This window comes from Lissotriton helveticus, chromosome 11 (assembly GCF_964261635.1).
Source record: "Lissotriton helveticus chromosome 11, aLisHel1.1, whole genome shotgun sequence".
Lineage (NCBI taxonomy): Eukaryota > Metazoa > Chordata > Amphibia > Caudata > Salamandridae > Lissotriton > Lissotriton helveticus.
The window spans coordinates 30,107,967-30,123,573 of NC_136072.1; the positions used below are offsets into that span (position 1 = coordinate 30,107,967).

The 15,607-nt window shown below is 45.9% G+C and overlaps 1 protein-coding gene across 2 annotated transcripts in view; it reads left to right on the plus strand.

Moving 5' to 3' along the window:
* The first annotated feature begins 1,057 nt into the window (after positions 1-1,057).
* TNK2 (tyrosine kinase non receptor 2) overlaps positions 1,058-15,607 on the plus strand; it is a 394,078-nt gene continuing 379,528 nt past the window's right edge. The window contains exon 1 of one of the 2 annotated variants that reach the window (XM_078667996.1): positions 1,058-1,167. The gene's annotated coding sequence lies outside the window, so the exon portion shown is untranslated. The remainder of the gene's footprint in view (positions 1,168-15,607) is intronic. The other variant, XM_078667997.1, reaches the window with a different exon arrangement.

Below are 15,607 nucleotides of genomic sequence, written 5' to 3' on the forward strand. Positions count from 1 at the left end.
AGCCGCCGCAGCTAAGGGGTTAAACAGCACCAGTTTGTTTTCATGTCTTTTTAGCGCTATTCATCCCAATGTAGGGTGTCTTAGCACTTAACAAGTGTCTAAACAATATACATGAAATGTTACATAAGACTATAAGGTTTACAAGGTACAGTAGTCCCAGAAGTGTTGTATCGGCATGCATTAAAGGTTAAGAGTGCTTGCTCTGAAAAAACTCAGTTAGTATTGGAAACGTGACTCATGGTGATTGCAGTTGTCTATACTAATAAAAGATTATTACTATCCAAAAGAACCCATTTTAGCAACCTTAGAATAACGAAAGATTGAGAAAAAAAGAATTGGGCTCTCAACCCAGGCCTTGCAGTTTGCATGTAGCTCCTTGATGCTAGTTCATAGCTCACTGTGTTATGTACGAAAGGTTGTAACTTGTGAACTGCAGCTAACAAAAGGATCTCTGCGTCAAAAGAAGTAACCAACTGAGCCATCGACAGTAAATAAATCCTGTGATCTGCATTTTATCCGTTGTGCTTTGCATCAGGCACATTAACCCTTGGTGCTACTTTGCTGTCAAGGCTGTCTTTGTTCTGTCATACATCCAAAACTGTGGCAATTTAAAACACTCTGCAGCAAGTACATTAACCACCTGAGCCATGGTACCATTATTATCATTAGTTCCTGAAAAAGATGAGCATACAGAGATTTCTGCAGCAGGTGCATTAACACCTAAAATATTTAAAAAATGAAGTCTGCTTGTGACCAATTAAGCCATTAAAAAACCGGTTAACTGTCACAAGCTCTTCTGCCAATTACTTGTGTCAAACTGAGACACTGCCATTTAAACTACTGTCCCTTTAAAGACTGTCCCAAACCAGCTTCTGCGCAGGCGCAGAGTATTGTCATGGTTTGCTTTGGAGCGCCGCGTGAGGCCACTCACTCGCGCAGGTTATGACATACTGTGCGCAGGCGCCTGTGAGCCGAGTGCGCGTGCGCTGCCCCGGACGGAGCGGGCCAGCGCGCGCCTGCGCAGTGTCACTGCGGGACCCGCAGGAGGCTGGAGAGAGAGGCGCGCGCCGCGCTGCACCGGTGCACGAGCCGCAGCTGCAGGTCCGGGGCTCGGGGAGCACCGTGGAGGGGGCCCGGGGCCGGAGCACGGGCCGGGGGCACTGACAGGTAAGGGGGGGGCGCTGTGCTCCCTAGCTGGGGTGCACTGGAGGCTGCAGGTGCGGGGGACGTGCAGAGCTCGACAAGGAACACTGGAAGTGCAGGTGCCCTGAACCCGAGCTCCTACATGTATGTGAAGTGCATGTACTTTCCAGTTAAAAGAATTGTTCCTCTGCTGAGAAGTGCAGGTACTCATCAACTAAAAGAATTGTTCCTCTGCTGAGAAGTGCAGGTACTCTCCAGTTAATAGTTCTGTTCATCTGCTGAGAAGTGCAGCGACTCTCCGGTTTAAAGTATTGCTCCTCTACATAGGAGTCCAGGTACTCTCCAATTAACAGTATTGTACCCCTGCTGAGAAGTGCATGTACTTTCCAGTTAAAAGAATTGTTCCTCTGCTGAGAAGTGCAGGTACTCATCAACTAAAAGTGTTGTTCCTCTGCTGAGAAGTGCAGGTACTCTCCAGTTTAAAGTATTGTTCCTCTGCTGAGAAGTGCATGTACTTTCCAGTTAAAAGAATTGTTCCTCTGCTGAGAAGTGCAGGTACTCTTCAGTTAAGTGTTGTTCCTCTGCCGAGAAGTGCAGGTACTCATCAACTAAAAGTATTGTTCGTCTGCTGAGAAATGCAGGTACTCTCCAACTAAAAGTATTGTTCCTCTGCTGACCAGTGCAGGTACTCCCCGACTAAAAATATTGTTTCTCTTCTGAGAAGTGCAGGTGCTCCCCAACTAAAATAATGTTCCACTGCTGAGAAGTGCAGGTACTCTCCAACTAAAATATTGCTCCTCTGCTGAGAAGTGCAGAGACTCTCCAACTAAAAGTATTGTTTATCTGTTGAGAAGTGCTGGTACTCTTCGATTAAAAGTATTGCTCTGCAGACCAGTGCAGGTACTCTCCAGTTAAACGTATTGTTCCTCTGCTGAGAAGTGCAGGTACTCTCTGGTTTAAAATATTGTTCCTCTGCTGAGAAATGCAGGGACTCTCCAACTAAAAGTATTGTTCCTCTGCATAGACGTGCAGGTACTCTCCAGTTAAAAATATTGTTCCTCTGCTGACCATTGCAAGTGCTCTCCAGTTAATCGTATTGTTTCTCTGCTGAGAAGTGCAGGTACTCTCCAGTTGAAAGTATTGTTCCTTTGCTGAGAACTGCAGGTACTCTCCAGGTAAAAGTATTGGGCCTTTGCTGAAAGTGCAGGTTCTTTACAACTAAAAGTATTGCTCTGCTGACCAGTGCAGGTACTCTTCGATTAAAAGTATTGCTCTGCTGACCAGTGCAGGTACTCTCCAGGTAAAAGTATTGTGCCTTTGCTGAGAAGTGCAGGTTCTTTACAACTAAAAGTATTGTTCCTCTGCTGAGAATAGCAGATAACCTCCGGTTTAAAGTATTGTTCCTTTGCTGAGAAGTGCAGGTAGTCTCCAGTAAGTATTGTGCCTTTGCTGAGAAGTGCAGGTTCTCTACAACTAAAAGTATTGCTCCTCTGCTGACCAGTGCAGGTACTCTACGATTAAAAGCATTGCCCCGCTGCAGAGAAGTGCTGGTACTCGCCGGTTAAATGTATTGGTCCTCTGCTGAGAGGTGCCGGTACTCTTCAGTTGAAAGTATTGCTCCTCTGCTGAGAAGTGCAGGTACTCCACAACTAAAAGTATTGTTCCTCTGCTGAGAAGTTCAGGCACTCACCGATTAAAATTGGGCCTTTGCTGAGAAGTGCAGGTACTCTCTGGTTTAAAATATTGTTCCTCTGCTGAGAAGTGCAGGGACTCTCCCACTAAAAGTATTGTTCCTCTGCATAGACGTGCAGGTACTCTCCAGTTAAAAATATTGTTCCTCTGCTGAGAAGTGCTGGCACTCTCCAATTAAAGTATTGTGCCTTTTCTGAGAAGTGCAGGTACTCTACAACTACAAGTATTGTGCCTTTGCTGAGAAGTGCAGGTATTCTACAACTACAAGTATTATTCCTCTGCTGAGAAGGGCAGGGACTCTCCAACTAAAAGTATTGTTCCTCTGCATAGAAGTGCAGGTACTCTCCAGTTATAAATATTGTTCCTCTGCTGAGAGGTGCATGGACTCTCCCACTAAAAGTAATTTTCCTCTGCATAGAAGTGCAGGTACTCTCAGAATAAAAATACTGTTCCTCTGCTGACCAGTGCAGGTACTTTCAAGTTAAAAGTATTGTTCCTCTTCTCAGAAGTGCAGGTACTCCACGACTAAAAGTATTGTTCCTCTGCATAGAAGTGCAGATACTCTCAAATTAAAAGTATTGTTCCTCTGCTGACCAGTGCAGGGCAGGAACTCTCCGGTTAAAAGTATTGTTCCTCCTCTGAGAAGTGTGGGTACTCTCCAAATAAAAGTACTGTGCCTTTGCTGAGAAGTGCAGGTACTCTACAACTAAAAGTATTGTGCCTTTGCTGAGAAGTGCAGGTACTCCTCAACTAAAAGAATGTTCCTCTGCATAGAAGCATAGATACTGAAATTAAAAGTATTGTGCCTTTGTTGAGAAGTGCAGGTACTCTATAACTAAAAGTATTGTTCCTCTGCTGAGAAATGCAGGCGCTCGCCGATTAAAATGATGTGCCTTTGCTAAGAAGTGCAGGTACTCTCCAGTTAATAGTTCTGTTCATCTGCTGAGAAGTGCAGCGACTCTCCGGTTTAAAGTATTGCTCCTCTACATAGAAGTGCAGGTACTCTCCAATTAACAGTATTGTACCTCTGTTGAGAAGTGCATGTACTTTCCAGTTAAAAGAATTGTTCTTCTGCCGAGAAGTGCAGGTACTCATCAACTAAAAGTATTGTTCCTCTGCTAAGTGCAGGTACTCTCCAACTAAAAGTATTGTTCGTCTGCTGAAAAAAATGCAGGTACTCTCCAACTAAAAGTATTGTTCCTCTGCTGACCAGTGCAGGTACTCCCCGACTAAAAATATTGTTTCTCTTCTGAGAAGTGCAGGTACTCTCCAACTAAAATATTGTTCCTCTGCTGAGAAGTGCAGGTACTCTCCAATTAAAAGTATTGTTCCTCTGCTGAGAAGTGCGGTTAGTCTCCCAACTAAAAGCGTTGTTACTCTGCTGAAAAGGGCAAGTACTATACAATTAAAAGTATTTATCTTTTGCTGTGAAGTGCAGGTACTCTCCAATTAAAAGTATTGTTCCTCGGCTGAGAAGTGCGGTCAGTCTCCAACTAAAAGCGTTGTTCCTCTGCTGAGAAGTGCAAGTACTCTCCTGCTTGAAATAAAGAAGTGCTGCTACTCAGGACCTGACAGCACTGACCCATCTAAAGCATCAGGGACATTACTGCTGGAGGTAACGCTTCTCTTAGGAAATGAAGTAAGGCTAGTGGTACTGTTACTGAATGGGGTAACTTTTCTATAGAACATATTTCATGATGGGGCAGTGCCATGCCACAGTAGTGAGCTAACTGCGCTTGTATCCATTAAGCTGGGCATAGGCAAGGTCGCAGCAGGATCTAACACTACTTCAAGGCAGGGAACTGTAGTGGTGCTAAGACAAAAGAGGGTGACTTTACTGCAGGTTAAGATGGCTCCTAGGGCATGTAATAACTAGAGCAGTACCATTCCTGCAAATGGAAAATTACTAGGGGAGGGGGGCATTACTGCACAGGATTAGATTCATTCAAAGAAGTGTAGGAACCATAGAATGTATGTGGTGTTTATATGGCTCAAACATAGATGAAAGGCACAGGGGTAAAGACATAGCAACATGTGATGGGGGGGGGGGCTGATTTCAAAGAGTGGAAGTGGTCTGTTACTGCAGGTAGAGAACATCCCTGCAGTGAGTGAGCGTGTTCCACAGAAGGGAAATAACTGCAGTGGTTTTATCACCGAAGGAGGTAACGGTACTATTGGACAACTTTACTGCAGTGAGTAACAATACTCTTAGGGTGGACAATAACTATAAATGCTGCCTTTACTGCAGGTGGTAACATTAATGCAGGGTGGATTTACTGTAAGTCTGAGCTCTGTTGCAAGGAAGTGAAATGGCTGCAGTGGCAGTATTAGTTCAGGGAATAACAATACTGCAGGGATGCATTACTGCAGCCAGTAACACTACTCCTAGGAATGAAAATAACTGCAATGCTGCCTTTACTGCAGGTGGTAACATTAATGCAGGAGGGATTTACTGTAAGTTTGAGCCCTGTTGCAAGGAAGTGAAATAGCCGCGGTGGCAGTATTAGTGCAGGGAATAACAATACTGCAGGGCTGCATTACTGCAGTCAGTAACACTACTCCTAGGAATGAAAATAACTGCAATGCTGCCTTTACTGCAGGTGGTACCATTAATGCAGGAGGGAGTGCTGCAAAGAAATGAAGTAACTACAGTGACCATATTGTGCAGCAGATAACATTACCTTAGAGGTAACATTACTGCAGAGGGTAAACATATTCCGACCATTCACTTCAGGGATACATTACTGAAGGGAGTGACCCAGCCCTGCCAAGTACCACGCATCAGGGGTTGAACTAACGTGTTTTAGTGTGGGGGTCCGCATCACCGCTCTCAAATGCAGTCACGCATTTATAGTGCCTCCCGAAGCGGTCAAGCCTTAGCGCTGCTATAGTTAGTACTGAGCAAAGCAGCGCAGTCGCGTACTATTGGCGGAACCGCAGAGTGCGTGACTCACAACTGTGACTGCTGCACACACGCTGTGCAGTGAGTTGCACTTTTTTTCTGCCTCCCCTGGTGTGAATTTGTTGAGATGTTTTGAATCATGATCGACTCTGCCGGGTGGGACCGGTCGCGTTGGCCAGGCCTGGGCGGGGGGTTGGCCAGGACTTGGCTCAGCTTGCGTTCACTGGCTCGATTCACAGTGGCGTTCATGTGATGCGGTGTTATGGAGACTGCAACAATGTGTCCCATGATTTGCCCAATGCAGAGACAGGGTTTGCAATAGGAGCGCTGCTCGTGGCGCGAGCGGACGGCGGTTTGAATTATGTTTCTTAAAGTTTGGTATCCCGCCACAGTGCTGCTCGCACCGCTGCCTGTGCCGCCTCTTTGGTACCTGCAGCCTCTCAACAGTATGATGAGGCCGCATGACTGGACCACGGCCGCTGCCGGAGCGACACGTCGTGGCCGGCACGTAACTTGGTTACGCAGCCGCTCGCTCTCTGTCGCACACACTCTCAGGTCTGTAGTTATACATTAATAAACCATAATTCTGACTTTGAAAATATATTTAATGTAGAACATCACCTGTTACAGCTCAGCTCGGGCTGCGATGGGCGCTGCCGTGGCGGGCTGGGCAGTTCTACGCCCAATTGACAGTATGATTCCGATCTCAATACTCATTAAGTGATATTAACTATTATTGCATTGTGATTGGATAATACCAAACGAGCGAGTTGCATCCTACAATTAGTTTAATTCTGGTCAGGTGACGGCCAACTTTTAAGCCAACTGTGCAATATGGTAAGTAGATTCATGGTTACGCATTTGTTTTACTGTGCGATTAGGTCACAAGGGCGCTAGGTTACTGCCCTTCCATTTCTGGTGCTTTGCAGCAGCTTCAAGATCTTCTCAGAGTTTCCCGTTGCTCAAATGGGCTCAGTTTCTGATATTTATATGTTTCCCTGGTCTTCATTGCTTGATTTTGCTCGCAAGAAAGTGTCACTCTAAGTGTCGCACATTTAGCCGTTGAATGTCACTCATACCTACACTGAAAATATGAAAATGTCACACATAAGCAATCCGAAACCATGGCAGCTATGGTCCCCCTTCTTGTAGGAGGTGAAATAACTGCAGTGGGTCCTGTGTTTTTAGGGATACGTTACTGCTGCGGGTATACCTACTCGGACCAATAACTTCAGGGATACATTACTGAAGAGTGACATCAGTACACAGTTAAAATACATAAGTAACGTTACTGTAGTGTAGCACTGCACTTTATTTAACCTATGCTGTTGTGACACACCTCCAAGGAATTTCCGTAATAACATACTGTGTTGTGTTACAATGTGTTTGTATAGTGTTTCCCAATTCCTTGGCCTCTTTGCGCTTTGTGCGACATCTGTCTGCAGCTGTGATCCCCAGAGGTTATCCAGTGGGCGGTTTTCTTCCTGCTCCTCATCGCTGTGAGTGGGTGTTTGGAAGTGGGAGCTGGGCTCCTGGAGTATTCCTTAAGATTGGCTGGGCGTTGGCACTTTCTAGCCTAACCTGTTTGACTTGTCTGGTGGTTAGTGGATTGCCTCTATATAATGATTACTGGGAGAGGGTTGCGTCTGGGGCTCTTCCAGCTGTGGCACAGAGGTTGTGTAGGGTGGGTCTTTTGACCTTCCAACAAACCTAGGTGGTCCCTTGTCAGTGGCTTTCTTGTGCAATGCTTGTTTATCTTTGCTCCTCGTCTGGGGTGCATTGCTCCTTATTTAGATTCTAATTGAACGTGGCATCCTGAGTCCACAAATCATTAGGTCTCGCCCTGCGATTGCAGGCCAAAGGCCTGCTGTCGCAGAGCGAGACTATTGTTATCATTCCGGCTTTCAAGGACTCAAAGGGAGCCGGAGAGGACAACAGACTGTCACGCGCACGCAGCAGCAGCAGCAGCCTGCCGGGATCAGGTCGCGCGCATCAACAGGCTCTTCACAACACATGCACAACACACATACAGCCCCCCCACGCATACACACACACATACATACATACATACAGAACCCCCCCGCATACACACACGCACGCACGCACACACATACACAGAGAACCCCCGGCGCTTACACACACATCCCTTACCTCGTCTCGGCGTCTTCGCGCTCCCTTGCCCCCGCTCCTCTGGTGCGCGCGCACCACTAGTTTCGATTCCCGCGTCGGCTCCTCAGCCAATCAGGAGGCAGTACTCCTTTTAGACATGCTCCCTCTCTGGTCCGCTATCATTTCTAACTGCAGGGTGCGTCGTGGCCCCAGCAATTGGTGACAGCACTTAGAACTCGAAAACTCTCGAGGACCATCTGCAACAACACTCTCATTCAAAAGACCCCTCTAGCTCTCACCTTCGTTCAACAGCGACCGGCTCGATGCCCTTCACAAGCAGCAGCAGAAGAAACAGAGACCGCCTCCCACAACGGAAGTACAGGCGAACTCCCGCCCCTATACACGGCAGGGTTCAGAAAGAGAGCACTGCACCGATTGGTTCAAAACCTGTCAATCAAACAGAAAACAAACACTGTAAAACCCTTCATTTATTCGTTCCCAAAAATATAGTCTTTTCGAGAGCATGTAAAAAATGTGACACGATACTTTGCGCGAGAATAATGGAGGCATGTACAATTTAATTTTGAAAATGAAGGTGGTAAAAAGCCCTACTACGTTTATGTGTTCGCATAAGGAGGTGTTTAACGAATTTCATTTTCTTTAAAACAAGTTTCTTGTCCATTGGCGAAAAGTCACTTTTCTAATTTAAAGAAACCGGCCTATTCCAATGTGGCCGCGCAATTCTTAGCACAGTTCTTACTCTATTGCTTGCGTACTAGTCTTTTGATTCTCACAGGAAATAGTTCCTGTGACCTGCCTACCAAAGTGTTTCCGGGTTGACGTACATGTGGATGTTTGTGGCTGTCCTCCTGATGCTAGAACGGCTATTAGTAGACCCAACTGCTCGCCCGTGAGGAGCAACCAGAGGAAAACCAGACAGTAAGTCTACTTTTGTTGCCCTCTCTACTCGATCAAGTTTCCAATCTTCAAAACTAAAGAAGACACGTGAAATGAGACTTTTTCAAGGTGGTGTTTGGCTTTATGGCAAAAGTTTTCAAACATTTTTGTTCTGAACACCTCTAAACAAAATGTTTTGAATTTGGGTCCCCTAAGAAACATAATGGCAAGGGTTGGTTAAGCGGGAAGAACAGGACTTAGCGCAGTTATGAGTCTTTTCAGATCATTACATTTGACCTGTAGCACAAAATGCACAGTATTTGTTAGACTTATACAAGAGCAAATACATCGAACAAAAAAATATAGTGACCAGAAATCAGAGTCTCCATAATTGGGGCGTTGTAAGCCACACACACTCCTGGGCATGCAATGCCAGCTACTGAACTGATGATACCTGCAGCCGTGATTATCAGCCTTTCTCCTCTGCCTCTTTCATTACTCTTCTTTCACCCCTTGCCCCAAAGACGGACAGTCCTATTTGTGACGTAGTCGTGTAAAGTAGACTCGAAAGGTAATTTAAGGATATATTGGAGGGCAAGCCAGTTACACCCAATGCCTAGTGGTATCACCTCCAACTGTCAGTACCTGCTCTCTTACATTACCACGTTCCAGAACCTGTGGCCTCATGTTACCAGAATACAGGTAACCTATATGCCACAAGTGGGCCCCTTGGACACCTGGGTCCCAGTGGTAATGCACCTGCTGCATTAATGATAGCTACTTCTTGAGAAAGGGGAGTTTCTTCTGACATGTTAAAAAACGTAAGCCCCCATCTTGCCCTACCCATCATCCTAGGCCCAAACTAAGGTGTTCCCTCTGCTTCAATATTCTTCATCCTGGGGCTCTTGCTCCCAGGTGCAAAGCTACGCTGGCTCAGCAACGGTGAGTTGGGCCCTAGTGCAAGCAAGGAAGGATAGTTAAAAAAAAAAATTTGCGTTTTGTCAGTCCTTCGTACACCTGGGTCCCAATGCCACTGCGCCTGCACCATCTGTCTCCTCTTCTCACTTCTGTGGGACATCCCTCCTGAATGTAATCCCTTTACTTTAGAAGAATCAGCTAACTCCTTTGCCAGAAACTTTGTTCATAGCACCATCCATTATTTCTTCCACTAAAACACCTAAAAACACACATAGATGTTTTCAGTGCTAAAAGTTTGGATATATTGTTCAAGCACCCACTTCTGAATATGTTATCATCCTACGCCCATTAAGATTTTTTTAAACATAAAACAGTTTTGGAAATGCTATGGCTGCTATCAGAGAGGCACACTGTGTGATCTTGAACATGTCGCTGCAGCACCTCGACTTTTTTCCCTGCAGACAGACTATATGAACACTTCCTTTAGATACAGAATCTGCCTCTCCCCTGTTGACCATTGATTAGACCAGTTAGGCAGCGCGCACCAACTAACTAATAGCCTCTCAGAGCTATGTGTAATGTAAGCCTCGCTTGAAGGATGAAAAGCGGAGCCAGCCCTGCAGGGATTCCTGCCTGAGATTTGAAGGATCTCCAGCGACACTTAACCCCCCAGCGCCAATATTTACACTCAAAAGGCCTGCTTTAGAAATCATCCAGGGGGAGCTAGTCCTGACTTTGACAACACTGGCAAGAGATTGTTTGAGACTTAAGTCCTGTGCATGAAAGGGTGTCTGACTACAGCCTTGTGGGCAGACATATAATTTATTGGCTACACAGCGTGTTCGCAGTGACTTGTTTTATTTTATTTACATGAAATCACAGCTGCTGTGCGTCTCTAGCAACTTAATGGATTTTTTAAAGCTGGTATTTACCTCTATGTTTCTTTATTTTGTATATTGCCATGCAAACTCCTGCACGTATGTAATGTTTCCCAATATTCATTTTCCCATAGTTTATGTTCCCAGGAGACTCACCCTCACACACTCTGCACCCTCACACACTCTGCACCCTCACACACTATGCACCCTAACACACTCTGCACCCTCACACACTCTGCACCCTCACACTCTGCACCCTCACACACTCTGCACCCTCACACACTCTGCACCCTCACACACTCTGCACTCTCACACACTCTGCACTCTCACACACTCTGCACCCTCACACACTCTGCACCCTCACACACTCTGCACCCTCACACACTCTGCACCCTCACACACTCTGCACCCTCACACACACACACTGCACCCTCACACACACACACTGCACCCTCACACACACACACTGCACCCTCACACACACACACTGCACCCTCACACACACACTGCACCCTTTTTATTTGTAATATCAATACATCTAAGTCACGTAAATACAACACATATTGCATTACAAATGCTATAGGTGTCACATTTGCGAAAGTTAAAACTTTTGGCATTGTAAATGACAAAGCTATTTTCGCTATTTTCAAAACCAACACATAAATAAAAAATGTGTCATTTACAATACCAATAGCTCAAACTTTCCTAATGCGAGACCTATTGCATTGCAAATGCTTGTTTTTTTATCGTAGCTGGAACAAGACAGCTCTATTTTGCGCTGGTTTTGTTGCTCTTAAGTGCATGCGATGGAGTCTGATCTTTCCTTGCCTAATGTTGTGTTGTGAGAGTCCTAACCTCATCTTTCCACGCCCCCTTTATTTTCTCAGTCTCAATACAGTTGTTTCTGGAGTTTCTTTCCCCAAAGACCAGCTGTTCCCTGCCTCTTCCAAGACACACATAACAGAGTGGGAGGCAGCTAATCAGTCCGGTACTTACCAACAAACCATGTATAAATGTCGGCAGTAATGGATATGCCCTGATGAAGACCCCTGTGGGGACGAAACGCGTTGGCGGGGCTGATTTAATGTGTGCTATCTCAAGAAGACAGAATAATAAATGCTGATTTTAGGGTTTACAATCAGCTGTGCTCGAGTTTATATGATGGACTTAATACAGTTATGTTGCCACTACACCACCACGGAAATTTGGAATATTAGCCAAAAATATTTTTTTGGGGGGGGAATGATAACGTAACTCATGAGTACATTTTACTCGGCATTCTTCCCTTACAATGTGTGAGGTATTCACCTACGTAGGATGCGTCTGCAGAGGCGGTGCCTGTCACCCGTCTGAGGCGGTGCCTGTCACCCGTCTGAGGCGGTGCCTGTCACCCGTCTGAGGCGGTGCCTGTCACCCGTCTGAGGCGGTGCCTGTCACCCGTCTGCCATAGATCTGCTTTTTTCTACAAGTGAGAGCAAGCTCTGCTGTCTGAGATAAGGCAAAAAGTACAATTGATGGACAGGATGCAGAACAATGTCATACATTCACCCCAGTACAGAGATCTGAGCCTAAATCCATCGTTTTTCGGTTCGCCATTCCAGTTTGAACCCTGCCATATGCAAATCAATCTTCACCCTGTGCCCCATGGGAACAGTCCAGCCTGAACTGCCAGGCCAGGTCCTCCCTGGACTGGAAACAAGCATCCAGGGACTGGTTTCGGGCTTTCAGCCTTCATCAGTCCTGGCTTGGCAGTGCGGGCTGGACTGTTCCCATGAGGCACAGGGTCAGACTGATTTGCATATGGCCATGTCTGAACTGGGGTGGCGGAGTGAGCTAAAGAATGGGGATGGATTAAACCCAGATCAGTTGACTGGAGTGAGTGTTTGATTTGCTCAAACGCTCCGTCCATCATCCCCTTTGGTATCGGTCTGAGATAAGGGACACTAGCTTTGCTGTCTCAACTAAGTGAGATTTCAGCTAGCAGACCGAAGGCGTAGAGCCGAAAAGAGAAAGGAAAGTGAGGGATAGTAGTGCTGACTGTGGGGAGTGAAGAGTAGTTCTGCTATCTGTGGAAGTGAGAGACGGCTGCGTCCTCTGCGGTGGGTGAGGAACCCCTGGGAGGTTTGCGTGGCTGTGGGTTGCTCCTGGGTGGACACTGTTGTGTACCCGGTGCATGCCATGGGCTGCTCTGTCGCTTCCTGGGCCCCTACAGAGCACTTCCAGAGACTGCGTTTCTCCTCCGCAGCTCTGTGGGTTGCTCCTGGGTAGACAAGTTTCAACACTCTGTCCATCATCCCCTTTGGTTTTGCTCTGTTCGCCCTAAGTGTGGCAGGGTATGCTCAGACGTGAGTCCCTTGCTCACTTTGCCACTGGAGTCAAGCTAGCCCGGCTGAAGACGGCTGAAATGCCAGAAACCGGTCCTCGGAAGCTTGTTTCCGGTCCAGGGAAGGCATGGCTTGGCAGTTCGGGCTGGACTGTTCCCATGAGGCACAGGGTCAGACTGATTTGCATATAGCCATGTCTGCACTGGGGTGGCTTGGTGAGCAAAATAAGGATGGATTAAACCCAGATCAGTTGACTGGGGGGTGGGTGTCTGAAAAGTTCTGTCCATCATCTCCTTCTGTTTGCTTTGGACACTGTTGTGTACCCGGTGCATGCCATGAAATGGAAGGGTCTGGAAGGTCATTAAAACCTGTAAAGCAAAGATGAACCCCTGTGAATATTGACACTGAGTTGAAGTGGACAGTGGCTGCTCCTGATGTTTCCTCATTATTACGCTAAATTGCAAATGGATTGGTTTGCATCTGTTTTATTTTGCGTGACCTTCTCGTACACCATGAGGGTGGCTTGCCAGGGCTACACTTGGAGTTATTGGCCCTGAGCTGTTCTAATGGAAGATGGACCTGACCTCCAGGTAGGACTGCCAGGCCTATAATAGGAGTTATTGGCCCTGAGCTGTTCTAATGGAAGGTGGACCTGACCTTCAGATAGGACTGCCGGGCCTATAATAGGAGATATTGGCCCTGAGCTGTTCTAATGGAAGCTGGACCTGACCTCCAGATAGGACTGCCAGGCCTATAATAGGAGTTATTAGCCCCGAGCTGTTCTAATGGAAGAAGGACCTGACCTCCAGGTAGGACTGCCAGGTCTATAATAGGAGTTATTGGCCCTGAGCTGTTCTAATGGAAGACGGACCAAAACTCCAGATAGGACTGCCAGGCCTTTAATAGGAGTTATTGGCCCTGAGCTGTTCTAATGGAAGACGGACCAAAACTCCAGATAGGACTGCCAGGCCTTTAATAGGAGTTATTGGCCCTGAGCTGTTCTAATGGAAGGTGGACCTGTCCTCCAGATAGGACTGCCAGGCCTTTAATAGGAGTTATTGGCCCTGAGCTGTTCTAATGGAAGGTGGACCTGTCCTCCAGATAGGACTGCCAGGCCTTTAATAGGAGTTATTGGCCCTGAGCTGTTCTAATGGAAGATGGGCCTGACCTCCAGATAGGACTGCCAGGCCTATAATAGGAGTTATTGGCCCTGAGCTGTTCCATTGGGAAACTGACAGTAGGGACTGCCAGGCCAATACCAGGAGATATTCCTGTCAGTATTGAAATAATGTGAGTTTATTTAAAAGCAATAGAGTATGTTGGAATCAGGACATATCACTTGGGGCAGATGTCACCAAGACATCTGGTCTGTTGTATGTTACTGTCACCTCACACAGGTCTGGTCTTACACAGGCCTCCTGGTGTCACCACATCTGTTACTGTTTGTGATTCCAGCACACTTGTATAGCGCCTGGCTGCCCATGGGCCTCCCAGCGCTGTCGGTGTAGCACAAGACGAAGGACTTAGAAGAACGTGCTCTGAAACAGCCAGGCCTTTAGTACCTTATGCAGGGATTTAATTTGGATGAGAAAACTGGGGGCGTCTCTCAAAGGGGCGTTGCCAGTGTCAGTCAGTCAGTCAAAATACTTTATTTCGATAATTCAATATCATAAAAAGACGATGATACATAATATACATTCAAAAAACACTTTAAAAAACAATTAGAATTTTTATATTAAAAATGTCTCACAGATTTCATGAATATTAAATTTTTTTAAAACATGTTAAAAAAAGTCATATCACAAAAGATTTAGCTGCCATATTACATTGCCCAATATCAGAAAAATATTTACAATACAAGACATCCAACTTTATGGAAATACAGTTAATTACAGTTTGTCATTCTCTTGTTCCTAGCCCTAAGAGCACCCACCAAAAAACTGGCAACATGAAAAATAACCCTAGTGTTGTTTAACAATTGTAGATATAGGAGAGCGGGCTTGACTTGAAAAAACCCTGCCTCTTTAAGGATGGGAACAAGAAACTTTGTCCTTACAGCCGTGTAATAATCCCAAAACGTCAAAAAATGCATTGTGTCCTGCTTAGAAAAGTTATCGCAGGAACACGGTGGTGGCTGTTCAGGAGTACTCCATTCGGGGAAATAACCTAAATTCAAATAGATCATATTTAGGCGGAAACGTGTTAAAAGAAACCTGTGATAAGGACGATTAACTAAAACAAGGTAAAGTTCAGGACCTGGGGGATTGGCAACAATAAGCATCTGTAACATGGCCCCCTTTATCAGTGCTATGTCCTTACAAGTTATTTGTTCTTGTGAGGAAAAGAGCTCCGGTCTCCCATGTTTAAGAAACCACTGTTTAACATAAGATAACCACTTAGTTTTATTTACATTGTCTAATAATAAGCAATCTTTAAGAATAACATGATTCAGGGAGAGTTCACCAATCAACCAGGTCTTCAGCCAAGATATTAAGGGAGCCACTCTTATCATGTCTGTAATAAAACCGGCCCCTAACTCTGAGTGAATCGAGTATGATGGTTGCCAGTGTAATTAAGGGTGTGGCTTAAAAACACGTAAGCTAAAAATCTGTGCTTAGCATGGTGTGCCGCCGCACTTGTATTTTGCTGTTTCTGTCATTGCGTCCAGATATGATACAACAAGGAACATCAAACCTACAACAAGTCAGGACTGTTGGCTTTGTCAATGGTTGTTAGCTGCATAA